The sequence below is a fragment of the Balaenoptera ricei genome, chromosome 9 (genome assembly GCF_028023285.1).
Source record: "Balaenoptera ricei isolate mBalRic1 chromosome 9, mBalRic1.hap2, whole genome shotgun sequence".
Lineage (NCBI taxonomy): Eukaryota > Metazoa > Chordata > Mammalia > Artiodactyla > Balaenopteridae > Balaenoptera > Balaenoptera ricei.
In genome coordinates this window covers 24,499,331-24,520,505 of record NC_082647.1, presented here as the reverse complement: position 1 = coordinate 24,520,505, position 21,175 = coordinate 24,499,331, and the positions used below count along the sequence as shown (strand labels likewise).

At 39.3% G+C, this 21,175-nt stretch overlaps 1 protein-coding gene across 1 annotated transcript in view; it reads left to right on the top strand.

Moving 5' to 3' along the window:
* SND1 (staphylococcal nuclease and tudor domain containing 1) overlaps window positions 1–21,175 on the top strand; it is a 412,864-nt gene that overhangs the window by 174,553 nt on the left and 217,136 nt on the right. The window lies entirely within an intron of this gene.

Here is a 21,175-nt window from a genome sequence, read left to right as displayed (position 1 = left end):
GCTTATGGGGATTCCCTTGTGTGTTATTTGTTGCTTTTCCCTTGCTGCTTTTAGTATTTTTTCTTTGTATTTAATTCTTGATAGTTTGATTAATGTGTGCCTTGGCGTGTTTCTCCTTGGATTTATCCTGTATGGGACTCGCTGCACTTCCTGGACTTGATTGACTATTTCCTTTCCCATATTAGGGAAGTTTTCAACTATAATCTCTTCACATATTTTCTCAGTCCCTTTCTTTTTCTCTTCTTCTTCTGGAACCCCTGTAATTCGAATGTTGGTGTGTTTAATGTTGTCCCAGAGGCCTGTGGAACTGTCCTCATTTCTTTTCGTTCTTTTTTCTTTGTTCTGCTCTGTGGTAGTTATTGCCACTATTTTATCTTCCAGGTCACTTATCCTTTCTTCTGCCTCAGTTATTCTGCTATTGAGTCCTTCTAGAGAATTTTTAATTTCATTTATTGTGTTTTTGATCATTGTTTGCTCTTTAGTTCTTCTGGGTCATTGTTAAACATTTCTTGTATTTTTTCCATTCTATTTCCACGATTTTGGGTCATCTTTACTATCATTACTCTGAATTCTTTTTCAGGTAGACTGCCTATTTCCTCTTAATTTATTTGGTCTGGTGGGGCTTTACCTTGCTCCTTCATCTACTGTGTGTTTCTTTGCCTTTTCATTTTGCTTAACTTACTGTGTTTGGGGTCTCCTTTTCTCAGGCTGCAGGTTCGTAGTTCCCGTTGTTTTTGGTGTGTGCCCCCATGTGGGTAAGGTTGATTCAGTGGGTTGTGTAGGCTTCCTGGTGGAGGGGACTGGTGCCTGTGTTCTCGTGGATGAGGCTGGATCTTGTTTTTCTGGTGGGCAGGACCTCGTCTGGTGGTGTGTTTTGGGGTGAGCTTCTTATGATTTTAGGCAGCCTCTGTGCTAATGGGTGGGGTTGTGTTCCTGTCTTGCTAGTTGTTTGGCATAGGGTGTCCAGCACTGTACCTTGCTGGTCATTGAGTGGAGCTGGGTCTTAGTGTTGAGATGGAGATCTCTGGGAGAACTTTTGCCGTTTGATACTACGTGGAGCTGGGAGCTCTCTGGTGGACCAGTGTCCTAAACTCGGCTCTCCCACCTCAGAGGCACAGGCCTGATACCTGGCCGGAGCACCAAGACCCTGTCAGCCACATGGCTTTTGGGAAGTCTGAGGTTTTCTGCCAGTGTTCAGTAGGTGTCCTGTAGGAGTTGTTCCACTTGTAGATGTATTTTTGATATATTTGTGGGGAGGAAGGTGATCTCCATGTCTTACTCCTCCACCATCTTGAAGGTCCTTGCTTATTTTTTATGTTAATTATTTGAGTAGGCAATACATTCGTTTGGTTCAAAACTTAAATGCTAATAAAGACTATAAAATCGAAGAGCTCCCTTGTATCCTGGTCCTTTACCAATTGAGTTTACCTTCTCAGAAACAACTAGTATTATTTCCTTGTAAATCTTTCCAGAGATATTTTAGGCCTATATAGACAGATGTGTTTGTGGGGGGATATTCTTCAAATACTCGTATCATAAATAGTTAAAATTTCGTATGTATTAGGAAAAATGGTATCTCTGCGTTTGTATTTCATTTTACATGCTTAAAAGTACTAAAGAGTTGTTGCTGTTTTCAGCCTAGTTTTCTCTGTGACCATAATTTTCCTATTTGAAAATGTGTTATGAAATCTGCTAATATTGGGGTAGTGTCCATTCTGTCCTTGTTTATGATAGTGTATTTCGTTTTTGCTGTTTTGCTATAAATACCATGTACTGCCTGTTTTATCAGTGACAAAAGCAACACTTGTTCATTCTAAAAGAAATGTTTTTGAAAGAAAAGTGAAAGCAAAAAGAAACTACCAGCCAGGGGTAACACCTGTTAATACTTGAGTGTATATTATTCCAGTCTTTTTATGCATTTGGGTATTTGCATAATTTTCAACTTAGCTAATAATTATATGGTACTTAGTGTTTTGTAATGTTCAGTACGATGGTTTCCCTGTGTCATTAAATTGACTTCTACATGAGGTACTTTTATCATTTAATATCTAGTGAGTATATAATCAATATCCTATTTTTGGCTATTTGTCGTGGTTTAGCACATGGACTTTTGGATCCAGATAGACATGGGTTTGAATCTCTGAGGTAGCATTACGTAATTCAGTCCTGTCATGAACATTAAATGAGGTAATATATGGAAAGCACTTAGTGCAGTGCTCAGCACATTGTAAGAGCTCAATCGATAATAGCAAACTACTGAGTCAGGGCTTAGGAAAATTAAGAACAGGGAGCAGTATATAATATGACAAATAAAATGTGAACTTGCTCTATTCTATGTCCTGATAAGGTTAAATGAGAGAAAGACGGCCGTCATTTTATTTTCTTTAGTGTCTGTTGCCTTTATTTTTTTTTTAATTTATTTATTTTATTTATTTATTGTTTTTGGCTGCATTGGGTCTTCGTTGCTGTGCGCGGGCTTTCTCTAGTTGCGACGAGCAGGTTCTACTCTTGGTTGCAATGAGCGCGTGGGCTTCTCATTGCAGTGGCTTCTCTTGTTGAGGAGCACCGGCTCTAGGTGTGTGGGCTTCAGTAGTTGTGGCACGCGGGCTCAGTAGTTGTGGCTCGCGGGCTGTAGAGCACAGGCTCCGTAGTTGTGGTGCATGGGCTTAGTTGCTCTGTGGCACATGGGATCTTCCTGGAGCAGGGCTCGAACCCGTGTCCCCTGCATTGGTAGGCGATTTTTAACCACTGCACCACCAGGGAAGCCCCCCTCTGTTGCCTTTAAAACCAGTCTAACAAGATGACAGTCTATTGCTTGCCCTTCTTTTTAAGAAAACCTTTTTGATCCCCAAGTGCTCACTGACACTGACTTGGATCTGCCTGACTCAGAGGAAGTGGGAGTGGGCCTGGGGAAGGGAGAGCTTGGAGAGTACTCTTAACATCCAGTTTTTGCTTCTTTTCTGAGATTCCAGGTACATTTTTTATATCTTGATAGAGTTTCCATGGGAAGTGTCAGGAGATATGATGAGAACTTAATTTACTGTGACCCAGAGTAAGCTAAATAAAGGACAAAGTATGCCCCATCCAGCCTTCTTTCTTAACCCCCAGTCTCTCTGAAAGTCTCAAGCTTGAAGCCCCAAATTGAAGTCTCTGTCTCCTGAACTTACCTATCCAAGAAGCACAGCTGTTTTATCATCAGTTAGAAATAAATGTTGGATGTCCTGCTTTTCAACTCCCAGATGAACACTCGATTAATTAATCCAGCATTTCAAAATATTATTGCCACTTGGTTTACTATTAAGAGGTCGAATTCAAAGATTGATTACATTTGAGGTAATATTGTGAAATGGGTTTATTTCTATTTCTAATCCAATAGGTAACATGTTTTGTTTAAAGTACTTCACTGATACTTCAGGTGAGAGATTTGTTATTTTTTGTATTATAGAGTGATGATTCTTGGTTGCTTATAGCAATTAATGACTTATGCTAGTACTAAATAAGAGGTATATTGAGAACAAAATGAAGTAGAAATGTGGCTTTATTAAAAGATGTAGATAAACTGATTGTACAGTTAGTGTCATATTATATTGTCATTTCTCCGTAGTGTTACTCTCAAGTTTCCACTGATTCTAAATGGTGTCCTTTTTACAGTAAAGTGCATATTAACCAAAATTGATTGAAATGAGTTAGGCCAGGTACGTCCTCAGCACTATTGTCATTTGTTGGCCTCCAAAATTACCTGCCAGTTCTAAGGACTAAACCAATTTAGGTTTAGGATTCACTTTGGCTATATAGCCTAGAATGTAAATTCTGATCTTCATCCTTTTTCATGGTGCTGGTCTTGTCATCACTCTAGTAGAGGTAGCATTCGCATTGCTAGGAAAAGATGAAAGATTCTTATGCAGTTTCCACAGATGCAAATGGGAATGCATAAAGAGATTTGTATTTTGTCTTCTTGAGCCATGGATTGTCTTTATTTTGAGTAATTCTAGTCTTTTTTTTTTTTGCGGCTGCACTGTGCAGCATGTGGGATCTTAGTTTCCCCACCAGGGATGGGACCCACACCCCCTGCATTGGAAGGTGGAGTCTTAACCACTAGACCCCCTGGGAAGTCCCTCTAGTCATCTTGCTACTGTTGACCATCTTATTTCTTTAGTTCTTCACTTTGCAAAGCTTTACAGACCTCTTTCTTGACCTTTCTTCTTTGGGAGTGACCCCATGGACTTCCTTCTCAGGTTAAGTATTCACCACATAACTTTCTCTGGTTTTTGGAATGTTAGACTCGGTTACTATAATTTGTAAGTTATTTTTGAAAATAGGGAAGTAGGAACATGCGAGCACCGAATAAAATTTTTTCAGTTGATTCCAAGCCTTCTGGAGAATTGGAGCCAGGGAATCAAGTCTCCCCTATTATCAGTGACACACAGGTTATGCTTTTTACGAGTGTGAGTACTGTTACCTTGGACCACACCTTAACTGTGATGATCTTTTGTTTTCCTTCTGTGGGTTTTTGTTTCCTGATTATAAAAGCAATGTATGTTTGTTATATTAAATTTGGAAAGTATAAAGGAAAAGGAAAAGTACTGTTAACATTTTGAGGTATTATCTCTGATTCAAATATAAACATACAAATAAATCTATATGTCCTTATTTTTTCAATTGACAGCATAACCTGAACATTTCCTCACATCCTTAAATGAAATTTCTTAAAGTAATAATTACAATGGCTGTGTAATTTTATTCCATGATTGTATGATAATTTATTTCACCAATTTGTGTTCATCTTAATTTTTTGAACTATGGTACTGTGACTTTATTTTATGTTTCGCTAAACATGCCATACTGTATAATCAACTAGATTCACTGAGCATACAAAATCAGGCTTCTAGATTTGGGAGGATCTAAAGTCCAGAAGCGTTAAGGGCAAAAAAGCTTCTATTTATGTATAATTTATATATAATTATAATTCGTATATAATAAGTCTTTTAATTGATGTTGAATGCTTTTTTACACAGGATTTGGTCATTTAAGAAATATAATAGCTTCCCTCCTTTTAAGTCCCATATATTTTCTCCCATTTAAAAAGTTGTACTTCTGGTTTTTGAGATTTTAATTCTAATTTTAAACTTTAATTTTGTTCTTTTCCATATATTTCATTTAGTCTAGTTCTTAATGCTTAATTTTAACCTTCCATTATTCCCTTAGTTATTTTAAAGCAACATAGCAACAAAATAGTTTCTTTGTATTTTTATTTTTGATTTTCTTGCTTATAGATCAGCAGGAGATACAGCAATAAGCTGGATAGTTTTGGAGAGAAACAGAGGCAATAACCAAAGTTGGAAGTCTGTCTCAGGCTTCTCATGGATTACCCCTTCAGCCACCTGCATTGTATCCTGTATTTTAGGGTAGCTTCTGAAAGGGTAGCTTCTCAGACTTGGAAGACCTTGGGCTCTTAGACTGTAAATCTCTCCAGGCATATAACAGGCTTAATTTACTGAAATGACTTTTTATTGTGGATTACTATTCTTATAATTTCAAATTTTATTTGCTCTGATATTTAGGCTCTAGTAGTTACAACTCTTTCATTGAATTGCTCTTTAAATTTGGGTAATTCACATAACTCCTCTGAATCTGCTTTTTCTTACGTAGTGGTATATGCTTCCCTTAGGTAATAACTGTGATTCCTTTCATTTGATTTTAAATAGTCATTCATTTTACTTTATCCCTTAAAAGCTCAGCTAACTAAGAGTTGGAATAAAAAAAAATCTTTGTATAGTAATAAAAATTTTAACTTAATCATTAAAAAGTAACTTACTACTGAGATATTTTCCATTTTCAGTCTTTGTAAGCTACCCTATTCCAAATTGTATGAATTTGCCATTACGTATTGCAGAAGAGCCCTGTCTTGCATAATTTTCAGACAGATTAATCTTTCTGAATAACTGTTATGTTGTAGATGTTATTAATGTGACTCCCCCTGCTCCACAGCCCAGACACCTCTAAGCAGCTAAAATACAGTCTCAATATTCAAGAGAAGCAAAAATGTGTATTTAAAAAAAAAAGCTCTCACAGATAGATTGGTTGCTGATATGTTGTGGAATTATTAAAAATGGTTATGTTCATTCTTTCCAGGTTTGGGAGTTGCTTATTAGATCAATGCCAGTTAATTCTTCTCTGTTTTCCCCACTTGCTCCAGATCAGGGTATCTCTAACATGCCTATAATTTCCTATTAACTATGGGATGTTTTTCTAGGCTTTTGAACCCCATACTTATCATTGAATATTTTAGTGATTTAATTACTGTATTATGTTTATCATGACATTTACTCACAGGAATTTTATCAGATGTCACTAACAGAATGCTCATTTTATTAAATATTTCAATTTATAACCTTCTATCAATTACAACCATTTGTTATGCAGGTTCTATTTATAAGTGCATCATTTCATTTGATTTAAATATACCTATGCATCTTGGTTTATCTTTTACAGAGAAAATAGACAATATATTATGGACCCATCGTTTCTTTTTCACCTGATTAACCTGAAATTTTCTTGTCGTTTTTTTGATATGTGTTGCTGTTCTGTTTGATTTTATTCATATATATGAAATTTAGCATGTATTTATAGCAGTTTTGCCTGCACTTTCTCTAATACAGTAAGTTCGATTTCCATGTCCTATACCTACTAGTTCTGAAATGTACTGAGTGAAGTGAAATGATTGGGCTTCAAACAATTCTTCTGAGATCGTTGAGGAAGTCTCTCCTTAGGGTAGTTTGCATAAAGACCTTGGCCAATGATCGCAATAAACTCGGCTATAGATGGAAGCCTCAGTTGGTGATTTTCTAGTGTTTGGAGGTTGGTACTGTTGTGTGATATAGGTGGTTGTATCAGTATATTCTGATTATACTCACTGGGCATTTTTCTGTTACCCTCTAGAGCTGCTAGAAGTTTTGGCTTTAAATTCTTTCCCACAGAGTTGTCTAAACTTCTGTGGTAATTCTACAGTGGCAGAATGTTGTTAAATATCCTCACTATATTCTTAATCTGGTCTTTTGATGATCAGGTTAATAAATTTATAGCTCAAACAGTTATGTAATGAGTAAACCAGTTTTCCTATTTTGAGATTATCTTATGTGCTAAAAGACATAGAGACTTTTCTTTAGTAGCAGAAGAATAAAAAAATCTTTCTGTGCTAAATTATGGAGGAGGGCCCATTGAGTCTTTCTGTTTATTTCTTTCCTTCTGTGCTGTAGAAGAATTTATCATTCATTTTCCACTGTGGAATTGGTGCAGGCAGGAGAGGAATTGGGTCAGCTGGTATGCAGACTATCACATAGAAATGAGCACATGTGACAGGTCAGAGAGAGATGCATTGCTGTGGATACCAAGGATGTATTCAAACAGGCTAAGTAATGAAGATATGAAGATCCTTGAAACCACAGTTACAGTCTGGTTCATCGTGAGTGAGTGTGTGCAGGGAAACTGGGAAGCAGCTGTAGCCAGTGGGAGGGTTAAAGCCTTACAGGATTGTGTCTTTTGGAAGAATATTTCCATAGATGGTATCTGTATAATTTTTGGCATTCTACACAGTGCCTCTGCTGTTTGTCCTGAGCACATGACCTGCTGGGAAGAAGTTTGCTTTCCTCTGAAGTGGCTGGTTGGTTGGTTATTTGAACCATCCCACAATACTTAGGCCCTGAAAGATTTCTTCTTCCTGTTTATGAAAGAGTGGCTTTAAAAAAAAGAAAAAATATATGGATTTGCTTGAGGTTCTCTGAACCAGACAGGTTGGGAGATTCGAATATTTCCCTTATGTGATTTGACTCCATGGCTTAAGTTAGTTGTGCTAATGATAGTAGGCTCTTCTGCATATGGTATCAGCTGCTCTCAACTGATTCTCAAGGTACTTCTTGTTATAAAAAAAAAATTTTTATCATTATAATGAGATTTTATTAAAGTGGTTCTCAATGCACTTTCTGTTATGGCTGCAGTCTCAAAAGTATATTTTCATGGATAAACACAATATGGTGTATGCACACACTGTGTACACTCTGCCATAAAAGGAAATTAAGTACTGACATATGGAGCAACCTGGATGAACCTGAAAGCATTATATACCATGTGGAAGATGTGAGACATGAAAGACCAGCTATTGTATGTTTCCATTTAAAGGAAATGTCCAAAACAGGCAAATTGAAAGAGACAATAAGTAGATTGGTGGTGGCCAGGGGATGGGGAATGACTGCTCAATGGGTAAAGGGTGTCTTTTGGGGTGATGAAAGTATTCTGGAATTATAATGGTGGTGGTTGCACAGCATTGTGGTTATACTAAAATTTACTAAATTAGTATACTTTTGACTGTTGTTGACTGTTGGTGGAATGGCTGCTGAATGAATGACAAGCAGTACTTGGTGTTTCTTTGTTGATGTTACTGCTGGGTGGCATTTTATCCAGTGAGTTGAGTGGTGGGTGAGAGTGGGGATGGGAGTGGCAGCTGAAATGTGCGATGAGTCCCCTCATTAAGGGAAGCATATACTTGTCCAGTGATTTGCTAATTCATAGAAAGTGCTGTTGGATAATTACCTTTCTGTTCTCATTAATGGGAAAAAAGTTTGGTTCACATGCTTGATTGATTTCACAGTTGTGTGTTCACTTTCTTTTACCTAAAAAGATAATGTCAGGCTCTGAAAATCTGCTTTCCTTCCTTTTGGAAACGAGTTCCCAGTCTGTTGATTAGGTGTGGATAACAAGCGTTATATTTTGAGATTCTCTGATATATACAGACAGGAGTGCATGAGTTAGAGTTCTACTAATAGGAGCAGTGACTGTGGAGGCAGATTATTGGTACACCAAACATGGTTTACCATATTTCATTATCTTCAGATTACCTGCTGCTGTGAGACAGTGTTCCATCACCACCAGTTCTTGAACTATGATGTCATACCTTTGGCTAATCTGTGCATTATGTTAGAGCTAAAAATGGAAACCCCAGGGGTTGTCATCCGTCTTTATTGACTGTACCATGATGATTAAGGGAGACAAAACGAATTCAGTATATCAGAGTGGGAAGTCTGTGTTCCTTGTCTGTTCCACTATTGGGAAACAGGATCACAGGGCATGAATTAGGGATGGGGCACAGCCCTTCGATTAGCAGCTCTTGGACTTAGAAGTAAAGGAAGAACAACAGGGTAGTCTGCTCTAAAATGTTGGGGGCTTCCCTGGTGGCGCAGTGGTTAAGAATCCGCCTGCCAGTGCAGGGGACACGGGTTCGAGCCCTGGTGCAGGAAGATCCCACATGCCTCGGAGCAACTAAGCCCATGCACCACAACTACTGAGCCTGCGCTTTAGAGCCCGCGAGCCACAACTACTGAAGCCAGCAAGCCACAACTACTGAAGCCCGCGCACCTAGAGCCTGTGCTCCGCACAAGAGAAGCCACCACAATGAGAAGCCTGCGCACAACAACGAAGACCCAACGCAGCCAAAAATAAATAAATAAATAAATTTATATTAAAAAAAAATTGGGGGGCTTAATCAGTAGTCAGTTGGCAAAGTAATATTTTATGTCCTGCATCCTGTGAGGCATCGTGTAGCTGCCTCGGCTATATGAAGTGCTGCAGCTAGTTATAACAAACATTGAGCAGTAGTATCAGACTTGTCAGTGATCAGCATGCCAAAATGCAGTTCCTTGTTACGTGACAAGTAGGGAAAACATATGGCAGGCAGGTGGTGGTGGCAGCATCATTATCAGTGCACAGTGAGATTGACAGTTCATTTGCAGATAGCAATGCCCACCTGCTATGGAAACAGTGCGCCACTGGGCACCTGGAAGTATCCTTCTCACAGCGTATAGCCTGCCTTGCATAATCCTTATTGGTTGGCAGACACTACTAAGTGGTGACCCTGGCCTCATCCTGGGAACTAGTCTGATGAAATAGATAGTCAACATTGAAGTCTCTGGTTGTGAGGAGGCTAGTTTTTTATTTGTTTTTTAATAAAAGTATGTGTTTCCATTGTATATTTTATTCCAGCTACCACTTGTTTATATGTTTAACTCAGTCGTATTTTTTTTCTCCTCCAAATGTAATTTTAAAATCTTAGAAATTTATGGTGAGAAAAGTTGAACGTGCCCCATAATAGTACCTTTGAAGGTAAGCCCTTCTAACAATGTTGGGTAAGTTCCACCAGATTGTTTCTATGTGTGTCCCTGAATTCCCCCCAATAAGATTATAGCTACCATTGTGCCTTTGCTTTTTAAAATTTGAACATGTTGTCATAGCAGAATATATAGATCTCCCTTGTTTTCAACAGCTACAGCGTATTTATTGAGACATGCTTGTAATATAGAGGGAAAGAATTGCCGTGGTGACTGCCAACTTGGAACTTGGGCTAGTGTCAGAGTTAGATCACAACTTGTAATTATGCATTTGTGTTAAACTACCATGAATGCAAAGGACAGAATGCTTGTACATACGTCTTTGTTTCTGTAGACTGAATTCCTAGAAGTGGAATTGTTGGGTCAAAAGACATCCACACATTAAATGTTAGTACAATTGCCAGTTTGACTGCAAAAGATGTACCAATTTAGGTTTCTGCCAACAGTAAAAATGCCACTTAGAGAAGCATATGAAAACTGAATGTTCATTAGAGAAGAGCATGGACAACAGTGATTAAATTCCTCTGGAGAACTAGATAGAGGTAGGAAATTATGGTGGGAGGCAATAAAATGTTCCCCCAAAGGGTAGATCTACACGTGACAGATCTCCACGGAGGACTATTCCTCAGAGAGGGAACGTGTCAGAGCGCAAGACTTCCAAAATTATGTGACAATTTTATAGGAGGTCAGTGAGCTGTAGGCTACTCTATCCCATTCTACAGCTGCCTCTGAGAAATGGTGAAGTAGGTACATCTAGTTAGACTTGTGACACCTAGACATGCAGCTTCAGCTGGCTGTTTTTAGAAAGCAAGAAAATAGATATTTCATACCCTGAGAAAGATGGAATGATTTGTCCTCCATGACTGAGACTTCTACTCCTTTATTGATGGGTTTTGGTACAGGACTTCTAATCACTACTGCCTGTGGGTAACCATCTATTTTCTTGGGAAAGTGATAGAAGTATCCTCTTGAATTCTTCAAGGAGATTCTGCAGTTGTCTGGCCTCTGCCTGGCTTACGTGGGTAGACTACCCCAAGTTAAAAAATACACACATACACACACACATAAGTGTGGCAAGATGCACGTTACATAAAATTTACCATCTTAACCATTTTAAAGTGTACAGTTCAGTAGTGTTAAATATATTCACATTGTCCTGCAATCAGTCTCTACCTTGCAAAACTGAAAGTATACCCATTAAACAACAACTCCCCGTTTCCTCTTCCCACCAGCCCCTAGCGACCACCATCTACTTTGTTTCTTTGAGTTTGACTACTCTACGTACCTCATTTAAGTGGAATCATACAGTATTTCTTTTTTGTGACTGGCTTATAGAATTTAGCATGACATCCTCAAGACTCATTCAAGTCATAGCATATGTCAGAATTTCCTTCCTTTTTAAGGCTGAAAAATATTCCATTGTGTGTATCTACCACATTTTGTTTCTTCATCCTTTTGATTATTTGGGTTTCTTCTACCTTTTGATTATTGTGAGTAGTGCTGCTATGAACATGGACTACAAATATTTCTGAGACCCTGGATTGAATATACCCAGAAGTAGAATTGCTAGAGCTTACAGTAATTCTATTTTTAATTTTTTGAAGAACTAGAGAAATTTCTTTACTTTGTACCTCTATGTTAGTAATGGAAATGGAAGAACTTTGAGTCTGGGAGAGGGCTTCTTTGGCTATGCAGCTGCTGAGAGGCAATTTGCTTCATGAATTTAGGCCGTAATTGGTGCCTTTGACCTAGGTTTATAATCCAGTGCTAACCACCTAATTTCCTAATACGTATTTGTGGGCTGGGGACTTGGCTGTGTGCACAGACGTACACTGTTTTTGTTAAGAGACCTGGATTTGGAGGTGGACACAGATGCAGTCAGGATGGTCTTTGATCAGTGTCCGTGTGTAGTTTCAGACATTGACCTTAGGTGTTACTGCTCTGTGCACGCTGTGCCTTTGATCAAGGGACTTCGTTTCATTTAGTAGGCCTCTATCTTCTGTGTGAAATACAGGGAGAGGAAGGTATATCTAAAGGAAGAAAGGCCTATGATGTTAACACCTGACTCTCTTGGAATCTTTTCTTAACAACGAAACCAAGAATAATTTATACAACAGAAGAGCTGTACCTTTGGGCTATTTTACTTTGTGCCATTGGCAGGTATTCCTTAAGAATTGTATTTTTTCTTCATCATTCTCCTTTGAGGTCAAGATACACTTCTACTAGTCCAATTCACCATTCTAACTTTCACCTTTAAGTTAACTTACCTGAGTGTTTGTTTATTTCCTTTGTCTGAGTGACTTCTAAATGGCAGCTCGCGGGCATGCTGGAGAAATAGGTGTGCTCTGAATTGCAGTGAACGCAGGGTGGCTTTTCTTTACTGACTTTGCAATACCTAACCCCCAGAGCAATAGCAATTGATTGGAACTCTTGGCGGGGTGACTACTTTAGCTCCCACTTTTATTGCTTTGGTTTCCCAGTTTGGCCTTTTGGTGAGTGGCCTTTTCCTTTGTAGACTGGCACATATTATGTTTGCAGAGAAAATGTAATTTAACCTTTTTGTTTTTATCCATGTGTTAAAAGCATCCTTTTTCCTCCAGTAATACTTCTTAGATGCCATTAAGCAAATCCCCTTTCTTCATATCCCTGAGCCTCTCACCTTAGCTTTATTTTCAAGACTGGGTGACCTTGTGTGTATTCTACACAAAGGCATGAGTACCCGTATATTTGTGCTGCTTGTGTGGCTGGAACTCCTCCAGGAAGAGGTCTGGGCGGAGTGATTTAATTTCCCCTGACTGCTGCTGACCTGGGAAACTTTGGACACAGATGACCATGACTGACACTTGTATAGAGGAGAAAAATGACCCACACTCAGCCTTCATCCTCCAGAGGAAAGCAGTGGAGATGGTGGCTCTGAGGAGAAGTAAGAAGAGACATGCAGGGAACCTGTGGGACAGTTTCCAGTAGTGTTTTGGGGGGCCTTTGGCATTCTTTGGTACAGACACTGTGGTATTAAAATTAGGTATTGGGGTGAGTTAAACCATGATGCAGTAATGAGTAATATAGTGGTTGGAGCACTAATGCAAGCAGGTTACACTTTTTAGATATATCTGTAGGTTTATAAGGACTCAAGAATCAAGAGGATTAATGAAAATGCTTGCAGCTGCAAGGTTACTCTCACATAGTGGTTTCTATTTGTCTTTGATCCTCATCAGATTTACTTGAAATATTTTCAATGGTCAGAACTTCATTTCCCTGATGATTTTACATGTGCTCGTTATCTACCTCATACATGAACTATGCATCTTGCTTCCAACCATTTTAATGTTATATTTTTGTCAGGGTGTTACCACTACTTCTAGAAATCTTTGCCCAGCTCTAATGGCCCTTTACATAAAATGTTTTCACATTTACTTGTGGATCTCATGCCTGTGTATGCTTCTAATTAAATATTTACCAAACTGAGTGTTTATTGGGGAGTAGTGATGTCCACTTAAATGAATGCCTAATGTCAGGTAGAGACTCTTAGCATCTCCATAGGCCCCGTATGAAGCTGGATTTTACCTTTCCTCTCAAAACAGATAAATGCATTTGTCCATCCGACAAGGGGGTGGGGAGTAATGGGTTCATTTTGTCAGAAATGCATCAAATAAGAAAGCTCCTTGACTCTGTGCTCATGGAGGTTGGGAAGCAGTAGAGGTTAACATTCCATTGATGAAAATGAAATGTGCTCAAAATAGTCCTGACTGTGCGGGGGGAGGTGGGAAGGGTGATTGTAGATCAGAGAGAGCAACGTAAACACATGTGAATAAACAGCCTTAACAACTAATTACAATGATTTTGAAGGGGGTGTTACCGAACGCATCTAGGCTGTGGCTTGGAGAGGTAGGAAAGGATCATTGGTTTGTCTCCTTCTCTTTGCAGTGTAGATATATAATTTTTTGTCAGTGTATCTGTAAAAGTTCTTCTAATTTAAGACATGCCAGAGCTAAAGGATGTCCTAATGAGACACAGAGATTTCAGCTTTTGATTGTGCTGAACGTAAACAAAAACTTTTCACATCTACCAATTGCTCATTTTCTTTCTAATAATACAATACTCAACAGAAGCATTAATCATAAATACAAAAGCAGATATTTCTTTAATGTGAGTTTCTAGTTACCATTAGAGTACATTTCAAACACTAAGGTGAATTCTAGACTTACGTCAGCAACTCAATGATTAAGTCCAACCATTGAGTTGGTAGAGAAGTCGCTGAAAAAGTATCTTCATAAATATTGAACAGAATATATTTTACAACAATAGTTACAAATTAGAGGAATTTTTTTCCCTTTGTGTGCACATTTATTCTCACCCCTGAAATTGTTTTCTGGAACTGAAAATTACATAAATAGCTTGCCTTTCTAGTCTAGTTAAATAATAGATTTTTTAAATAAGAAAATGAATGATAAACATTTTTTATACCATGTTTCTTCATATTTGGTTTAAGAGTATTTACAAGGAATCTTAAAATAGAAGATAACAAAAGTTCCCCGTAGAAACTAGAGAAAGGTATAACCACCAAAGGTAGGATCATGTAATAGAGGATTCAGGCTAAGACTCTGGTCCCTTAATGGACAGTCTGGGCATGTACAGTGCAGTATCGCCACCACAGCTGTGTGTGGCTATTGTGCACTTGAAGTATTGCTGGTCCAGACTGAGATGTGTTGTTCCTGCACAACACACACCGGATTTCAAAGACTTTGTCAGTGAAAGAAAGAAAAGAAACCCAATACTTTAAAAATAATATTGGTTATATGTTGATATGATAATGTTTTGGATATTTTGAGTTAAATCAAAAATACTATTAAAAGTAACTTTATCTGTTTCTTTTTTTAATGTCGCTGCTAGAAAATGTCAGTGTGCATATGTTGCTCTCATTTGTGGCTCTTATTGTTGTTGCCTCCTAGACAGCACAGGGTACGTTTGACATCCTTTTATGAGAGTTTAGCTTATGTCTGAATAGATGGCTCAGCTGGGAGGTCATTGTGCCCAGAAGCAGGACCAAGAGGCTCCTGGGCAATTTTGTTTTGAAGCTCTTGAAGCTCATCCTATATCTAGATGAATGGGTGACTGAACTGTGTTTCAAATTAAAAAAAAAAAAAAAAGGTATCTCACATTTTTAGAATAATTACCTACGCTGCTTGTTAGCAGGGAAAAAAGGTCAAGAATGCATAAATTAAGTATTGTCCTATTATGCCCACAGCAAATGGAAACTTGGTTGCTCTCTGTTCCTTGTCTTCCTGATTTTGTAAGGCAAGGAGTATCCTCCCCAAATTCCTCTAGTTAACCTATTAGTTGAGGTGATTCCCCACACTCTACTTCAATTATCTTTGGTAAATAAAATCTCCCCAACTAGTACCTGCAAAATTAATCTGGAAAGTGTCTAAATAAGTACTAAACAGTGTATCATTCTTTAAAATAAGCCATATTTATCTGTAAGTTGGGATGAAATATGTATGAGGTACATAGTCCTGTTTGCTGTGACTCCTTAAGGGGAAAAGTGTATTTAATTGAGTGTTTCTGCCTAATGATTTAAAGTCAACATGCATCTTACTTATGCATGTATGTATGTATGCGTGTATTTATGTATTTGTCTCGCAGATACTTATCACCTACTCTGTGCCAGGCTCTCCTCCAAGAAAATCAGTATATGTTTGTCTAAAAATAACTGACACAGCTTCGTATGAGTCAGGCCCTGCTCTAAATGCCTCATGTATATTAATGCGTTTCTTCTTCTAACAGTGAGATAGGTAGAGTTATGCATGTTAAACTGAAGCACGGAAGTGAGGTAACTTTTCCAAGTTCTCACAGCTCATATGTAGAATTGCTGGTAACCAAAACCTGCAGTCTGGCAGCTCCCAGAGTCCATGCTCTTATCTAAGCTGCGTAAAATATTTTGTTCCACTTACTTTGGTCTCCCGGCTGCCTTAGCCAGACTTGCCCAGATGATGTGTTTTCTGTTTCTGTCATGAGAATGATGGGCCATACGAGAGCTTTTTTCTTAAGCCAGGGTATTTTTTTGAACAGCTCTTTGTGAATTTATGATTGGCCACATGGAATAGTGGGTGGGATTATATAGTAATTATGCAAGATAACCTCACGTAACAGCCTAAACTCAGACTGTGGCCTGGAAATCTTATGTATCTTTTATGCTTAGGCATTCAGATTTTGTCATTTCATTATCATCAGCATCATAAAGTCTATGAAGTTCTCTGGTGGTTTGTCACTTTTCTAGTGAGCGATTAGTTACGTGAAGGGTATCCATAGATTGTCAGAATTCCTTAGGTGTGGCCCAAGTGTATTCTGTTGTATTAAACTGTTTCCAGACTTTATGAGAGATTGGGATACAAATTTGGTTTTAAGTTCTCATCTTAGTTCCTCCGAAGGGTCCTTGAAATTGTTTTCAAGGAATATTCCACAATCTAATGCACCGAGGAGGAATCAGATTACCTGCTACCCTTTCTTTTCTTTGAGAACCTCTTTGAGAAATAATACAGGAAACTACATTTTTCTTAATCTAAAGCATTATCCCAATTTCCATATACGTCTTCCCTCCTTCATGCTTTAAATTAATATATGGAACAATGGTTAACAGCTTGACTAAGTGGTCCTCAAAATGCCTAACCACCTCATTTCAAAAGTATCCTCCAGAATTTCATGTCTGAAAGGGTTCCTGATTACACGTATCTGTTCATGAAACAAATATTCACTGTGTATGCTCCTACCATACAGGCCCTATCGTGGCAGTTTCCATGAATAAAAGGCATGTTTTTTCCCACTCCTGGCGCTTACACTGTCTGTACTAGTTCATAGCAGTAAACGTAAGGCAGGAATTACACCGGTCTAAGAAAACACTACATAGCACACCATGTCTGGCTAAGTTATTTTCTAGAATTCTAGAGTTCAGTGATGCTCTAAAGTTCTAGGCTGGTGCTCTCATTTACCAGGTGAATTACGTGAGAAAAGTGAGGCCCAAAGGTGTGATGTGTGACTCATTCAGTAAGAGAATGACAGGTGGAACCAGCAGGGAGCCCTGGACCCCTTGTGGTCCTTGCTGTAAAGAGGGATCAGGCCCTGCCCTGTGTCCTGTACGTGTAAATTCCTGCATACCCAGTGTTCCAGGAGTATCTTTGCTGGAAAAATGAAGGACACATTTGCATTAACCCATTACTTCTTTTCAACTCATGCCATTCCTTATGTAATTATCCCCAAGCACAAAATTCAGGTTATCCACTCTTCAGATGAAGACTTTGCTAAGATTTGCAGTTGTTTTTAATTGAAACTGCTCTTTTCCAAAAGTGATTGACAAGTCAGGGATAAGTATCTAGAGATGAAAAACTCCAAGGCAGGAGAACAGATCTCAGAATCCCCAGGAGAGGGACATAAATGCTAATTACACATTGACTTTAATTCCTGGTTTGTCATAGCTATCTGCAGGTGTGCGTCTTGGCTGTGGGCTATTCTCAGGGCCTCATTTGTATTTGAGAATTTCTTTAATAATGTTATCTCTCCAATGAGCTCTTTAATCTCTGACTTTCAGTTCTTTCTCTAGATAGAAGAAAAAACTAATTGGCAGGTGAATGTAGAATGTAGTTACTGGTTCTTTTGGTTATTGAAGATGAAAGATTTTTGGGAGGGGGGTCTTCCCATTGATTTTCTTTAAAGACAGTTTGGGGATAACATACCTTTTGGCCTGGAAGATGAGATGCTAAGGGCTCATTTTTGTTTGTTACCATTACCCCCATCACTACCGCCACCAGCGCTACTCAAGTGGCCTTCCAGATGAATAGCTGCTCTCTGGGTAGAGAGCTAATGTTACTCTGTGCCATGTACTTGCGCTGATGAACTGCTGTCCCACTCCTGTCTGCTGAGGAGGAGGCTTGTCATTGGCAGGTGCAAGGTAACTTTGAGATTCACTGAGTTTATTTTTAAGCAGGGATGAGTTTTTCTCCCCGGTAGTAGAATTGAGGGCTTGAGTTTGTTACTAGTTGGATTGGGTGAAAGCACAAAAATAGGTGAACATCTCCATAAATTTTTGACTTGCCCCCCGAATGCCCCAAATTGGACCATACCCTGTGTCTGTGCCCTTTTTTTTTTTTTTAAAGTTATTTGAATTTATTTATTAATTTATTTATTTATGGCTGTGTTGGGTCTTCGTTTCTGTGCGAGGGCTTTCTCTAGTTGTGGCGAGCCGGGGGCCACTCTTCATCGCGGTGCGCGGGCCTCTCACTGTCGCGGCCTCTCTTGTTGCAGAGCACAGGCTCCAGATGCGCAGGCTCAGTAGTTGTGGCTCACGGGCCTAGTTGCTCCGTGGCATGTGGGATCTTCCCAGACCAGGGCTCGAACCCGTGTCCCCTGCATTGGCAGGCAGACTCTCAACCACTGTGCCACCAGAGAAGCCCTCTGTGCCCTTTTTAAACTTGGCCCTGAGTTACTTTACATCCTATGGTACGGGCGCCCTTGAGGTTTAGCTCCTGTACAACACTGATTTCCTGTGTGATTTTTGCCATAACTTCAACAGGTGTCTACATGGTTTCCCGGCCCTCTTCTGCTTCCGTAGGTTAGTTATCAGGCCTTGCCAGAGGCGAGTTCCAGGGTGGGTCAGTACAGACAACATACAGAGGACTCCTTCCTTTCCAGGGATCTGAGTCAGCCTTGCTTCTGTGTGTGTAGACCTCCCATTCCTTGCCCTGTCTTTGGCCTGTAATAACTCTGGCCAGATGCCTACAGGGAAACTTTGAAAACCTCTTTGTTGGAGGTACTAGTTTTTCAGCCCTACCCCCGCTCCTGGGCTGTTCACATTCCGCACACTTACCCGTCTCCTTAGCTTTAGACAGATGATAAGGCTGAGCAGTAGTGTCAGTGTAGACATCTGACCTAAGGAGTCCTCTTTATATTTTCTTCTTTCTGTGTTGTTGTATGATGATAGTACTTCTCATGAGAAAGATTTACCTTACTTTCAGCCCTTAATTGGCTTTCTCGCTGATGTGGCTCCTTGTTGCTTTTAAAACGTGATTAGATGGAGCGTTCAAGTGAGTGATCTGACAGTCAGAATTTGGAGGCAGCTGTCCTTCTGGAAATTTCCATATTCATTATTAAAATGGTTTTTTGAGCAACAGGCAGTTTGAAAGGATTTTGATGCTGCTCACCAGCAGTGTGGCTGAACTTGATGCTTGTACAACGTGCCGTCTCTAAGCTGACCGGTGGGAGCTAAAGTCGTAGTTAGGAAAGGGAATTCTGGACTTTCAGACCATGGGGATGGCTTCAGGGTGCTTGACTCCTCAGTACAGGTATGTAACAGGTATGTAACCTCGGCCATGACCAAAGCCAAGCATTTGCCTTAATGCTATAATACAGACCCTGTATGTTTGCTAAGGGATACCACATACCACTTTCTTTTATGTATTTATTTATTTTTTAAAACTTTCTTTTGACACACACACATGGTCCTCTTGAAAGATTTCGTAAAGAAAAAGCATCGCTCAGTGTGTCCATATCCATATGTTTAGTATATTCTAGGATTAACCTAGTATTAAAGGTTCTTCCGGTCCAGTCCATCCCCCACCCCCCCACCCCCAATTTCCTAACTCCAACTCTGTTGGTATCGGGTGTAGTTAGCTGCATCATTTTGATTCACATATTGTGAAACCAGTCCCAAACATCTCTGTGACTGTCATCTTGTTTGTTCTTCTTGATAGTTCTTAACACAGGCTTGAGAACTTATGGCAGGCTGAAACTACATGCAGTTTTTCTGTAGAGGCATTCATTCATATTTTTGAGCAGATTTTCAAATGAGTCTGAAAAGGTTAGAGAACTGCTTTACCATAATGTCTGGGAGTCCTCCAGGAGTGTTCCAAACCTCTTCTCTGTCGAGTATAACTTATGTAAGGCCTTAAAGGTTCAGCCATTTTTCCTTCTCTCTTGATATCAGTCATCCTTTATTTTAGGTTCACAGCATCTTTTAGGCTCAAAGCAAAACTGAACAGAAAGTACAGAGAATTCCCGTATCTCTCCCCACTGCCCCCAACGTACTTCCTCCTCTGCCGTCAACAATCCCACTCCAGCGTGGTACATCTATTATAATTGGTGAGCCTACGTGGACACAGTATCATCTAGAGTCCATAGTTCACTAGGGGTCACTCTTGGTGTTCTACATTGTATGGATTTTGACAAATGTGTAATGACATGTATCCATCATTATAGTTCTATACAGAATAGTTTCACTGCTGTCAAAATCCTGCCCTCACATCTGTTCATCCTGTCTCGTCCTGCTAACCCCTGGCAGTCTTTTTACTGTCTTCATATTTTTGCCTTTTCCAGAACGTCACAGTTGGGATCATACAATATATAGCTTTTCGATTGGCTTCTTTCTCTTAGTAATATGTATTTCAGATTCCTCCATGTCTTTTCGTGGCTCGACAGCTCATTTCTTTTTAAGGGCTGAATAATATGCAGTTGTGTTCATGAACCACAGTTTATTCATTCACTTACTGAAGAGCACGTTGGTTGCTTCCAAGTTTGGGCATCTATATATAAAGCTGCCAAAGACATCCACATACAGATTTTGTGTGGACGTAAGTTTTTCACTGTTGGAATGTATGGTAAAAGTTTGTTCTATCCAAAACCATCTCTCGGAGTGGCTGTACTGTGTTGTATTCCCGGTAACAGTGAACGAGAATTCCTTTTGTTCCCTATCCTCACCTGCATTTGTTGTCAGTGTTTTGGATTTTGACTATTCTACTAGATGTGTCATGGTAGCTCATAGTTGTTTCAGTTTGCATTTCCCCAGTGCCACGTGTGGAACATCTTTTCCATATGCTTGTCATCTGTATGTCTTCCTTGGTAAGATATCCAGGTCTTTTGCCCACTTTAAAATTGGGTTTTTCATTTTCGTATGGTTGGGATTTAAGAGTTCTTCCTATATTTTGGATTACAGTCCTCTATCAGAGATGGCTTTTGCAGATATTTTCTCCCCA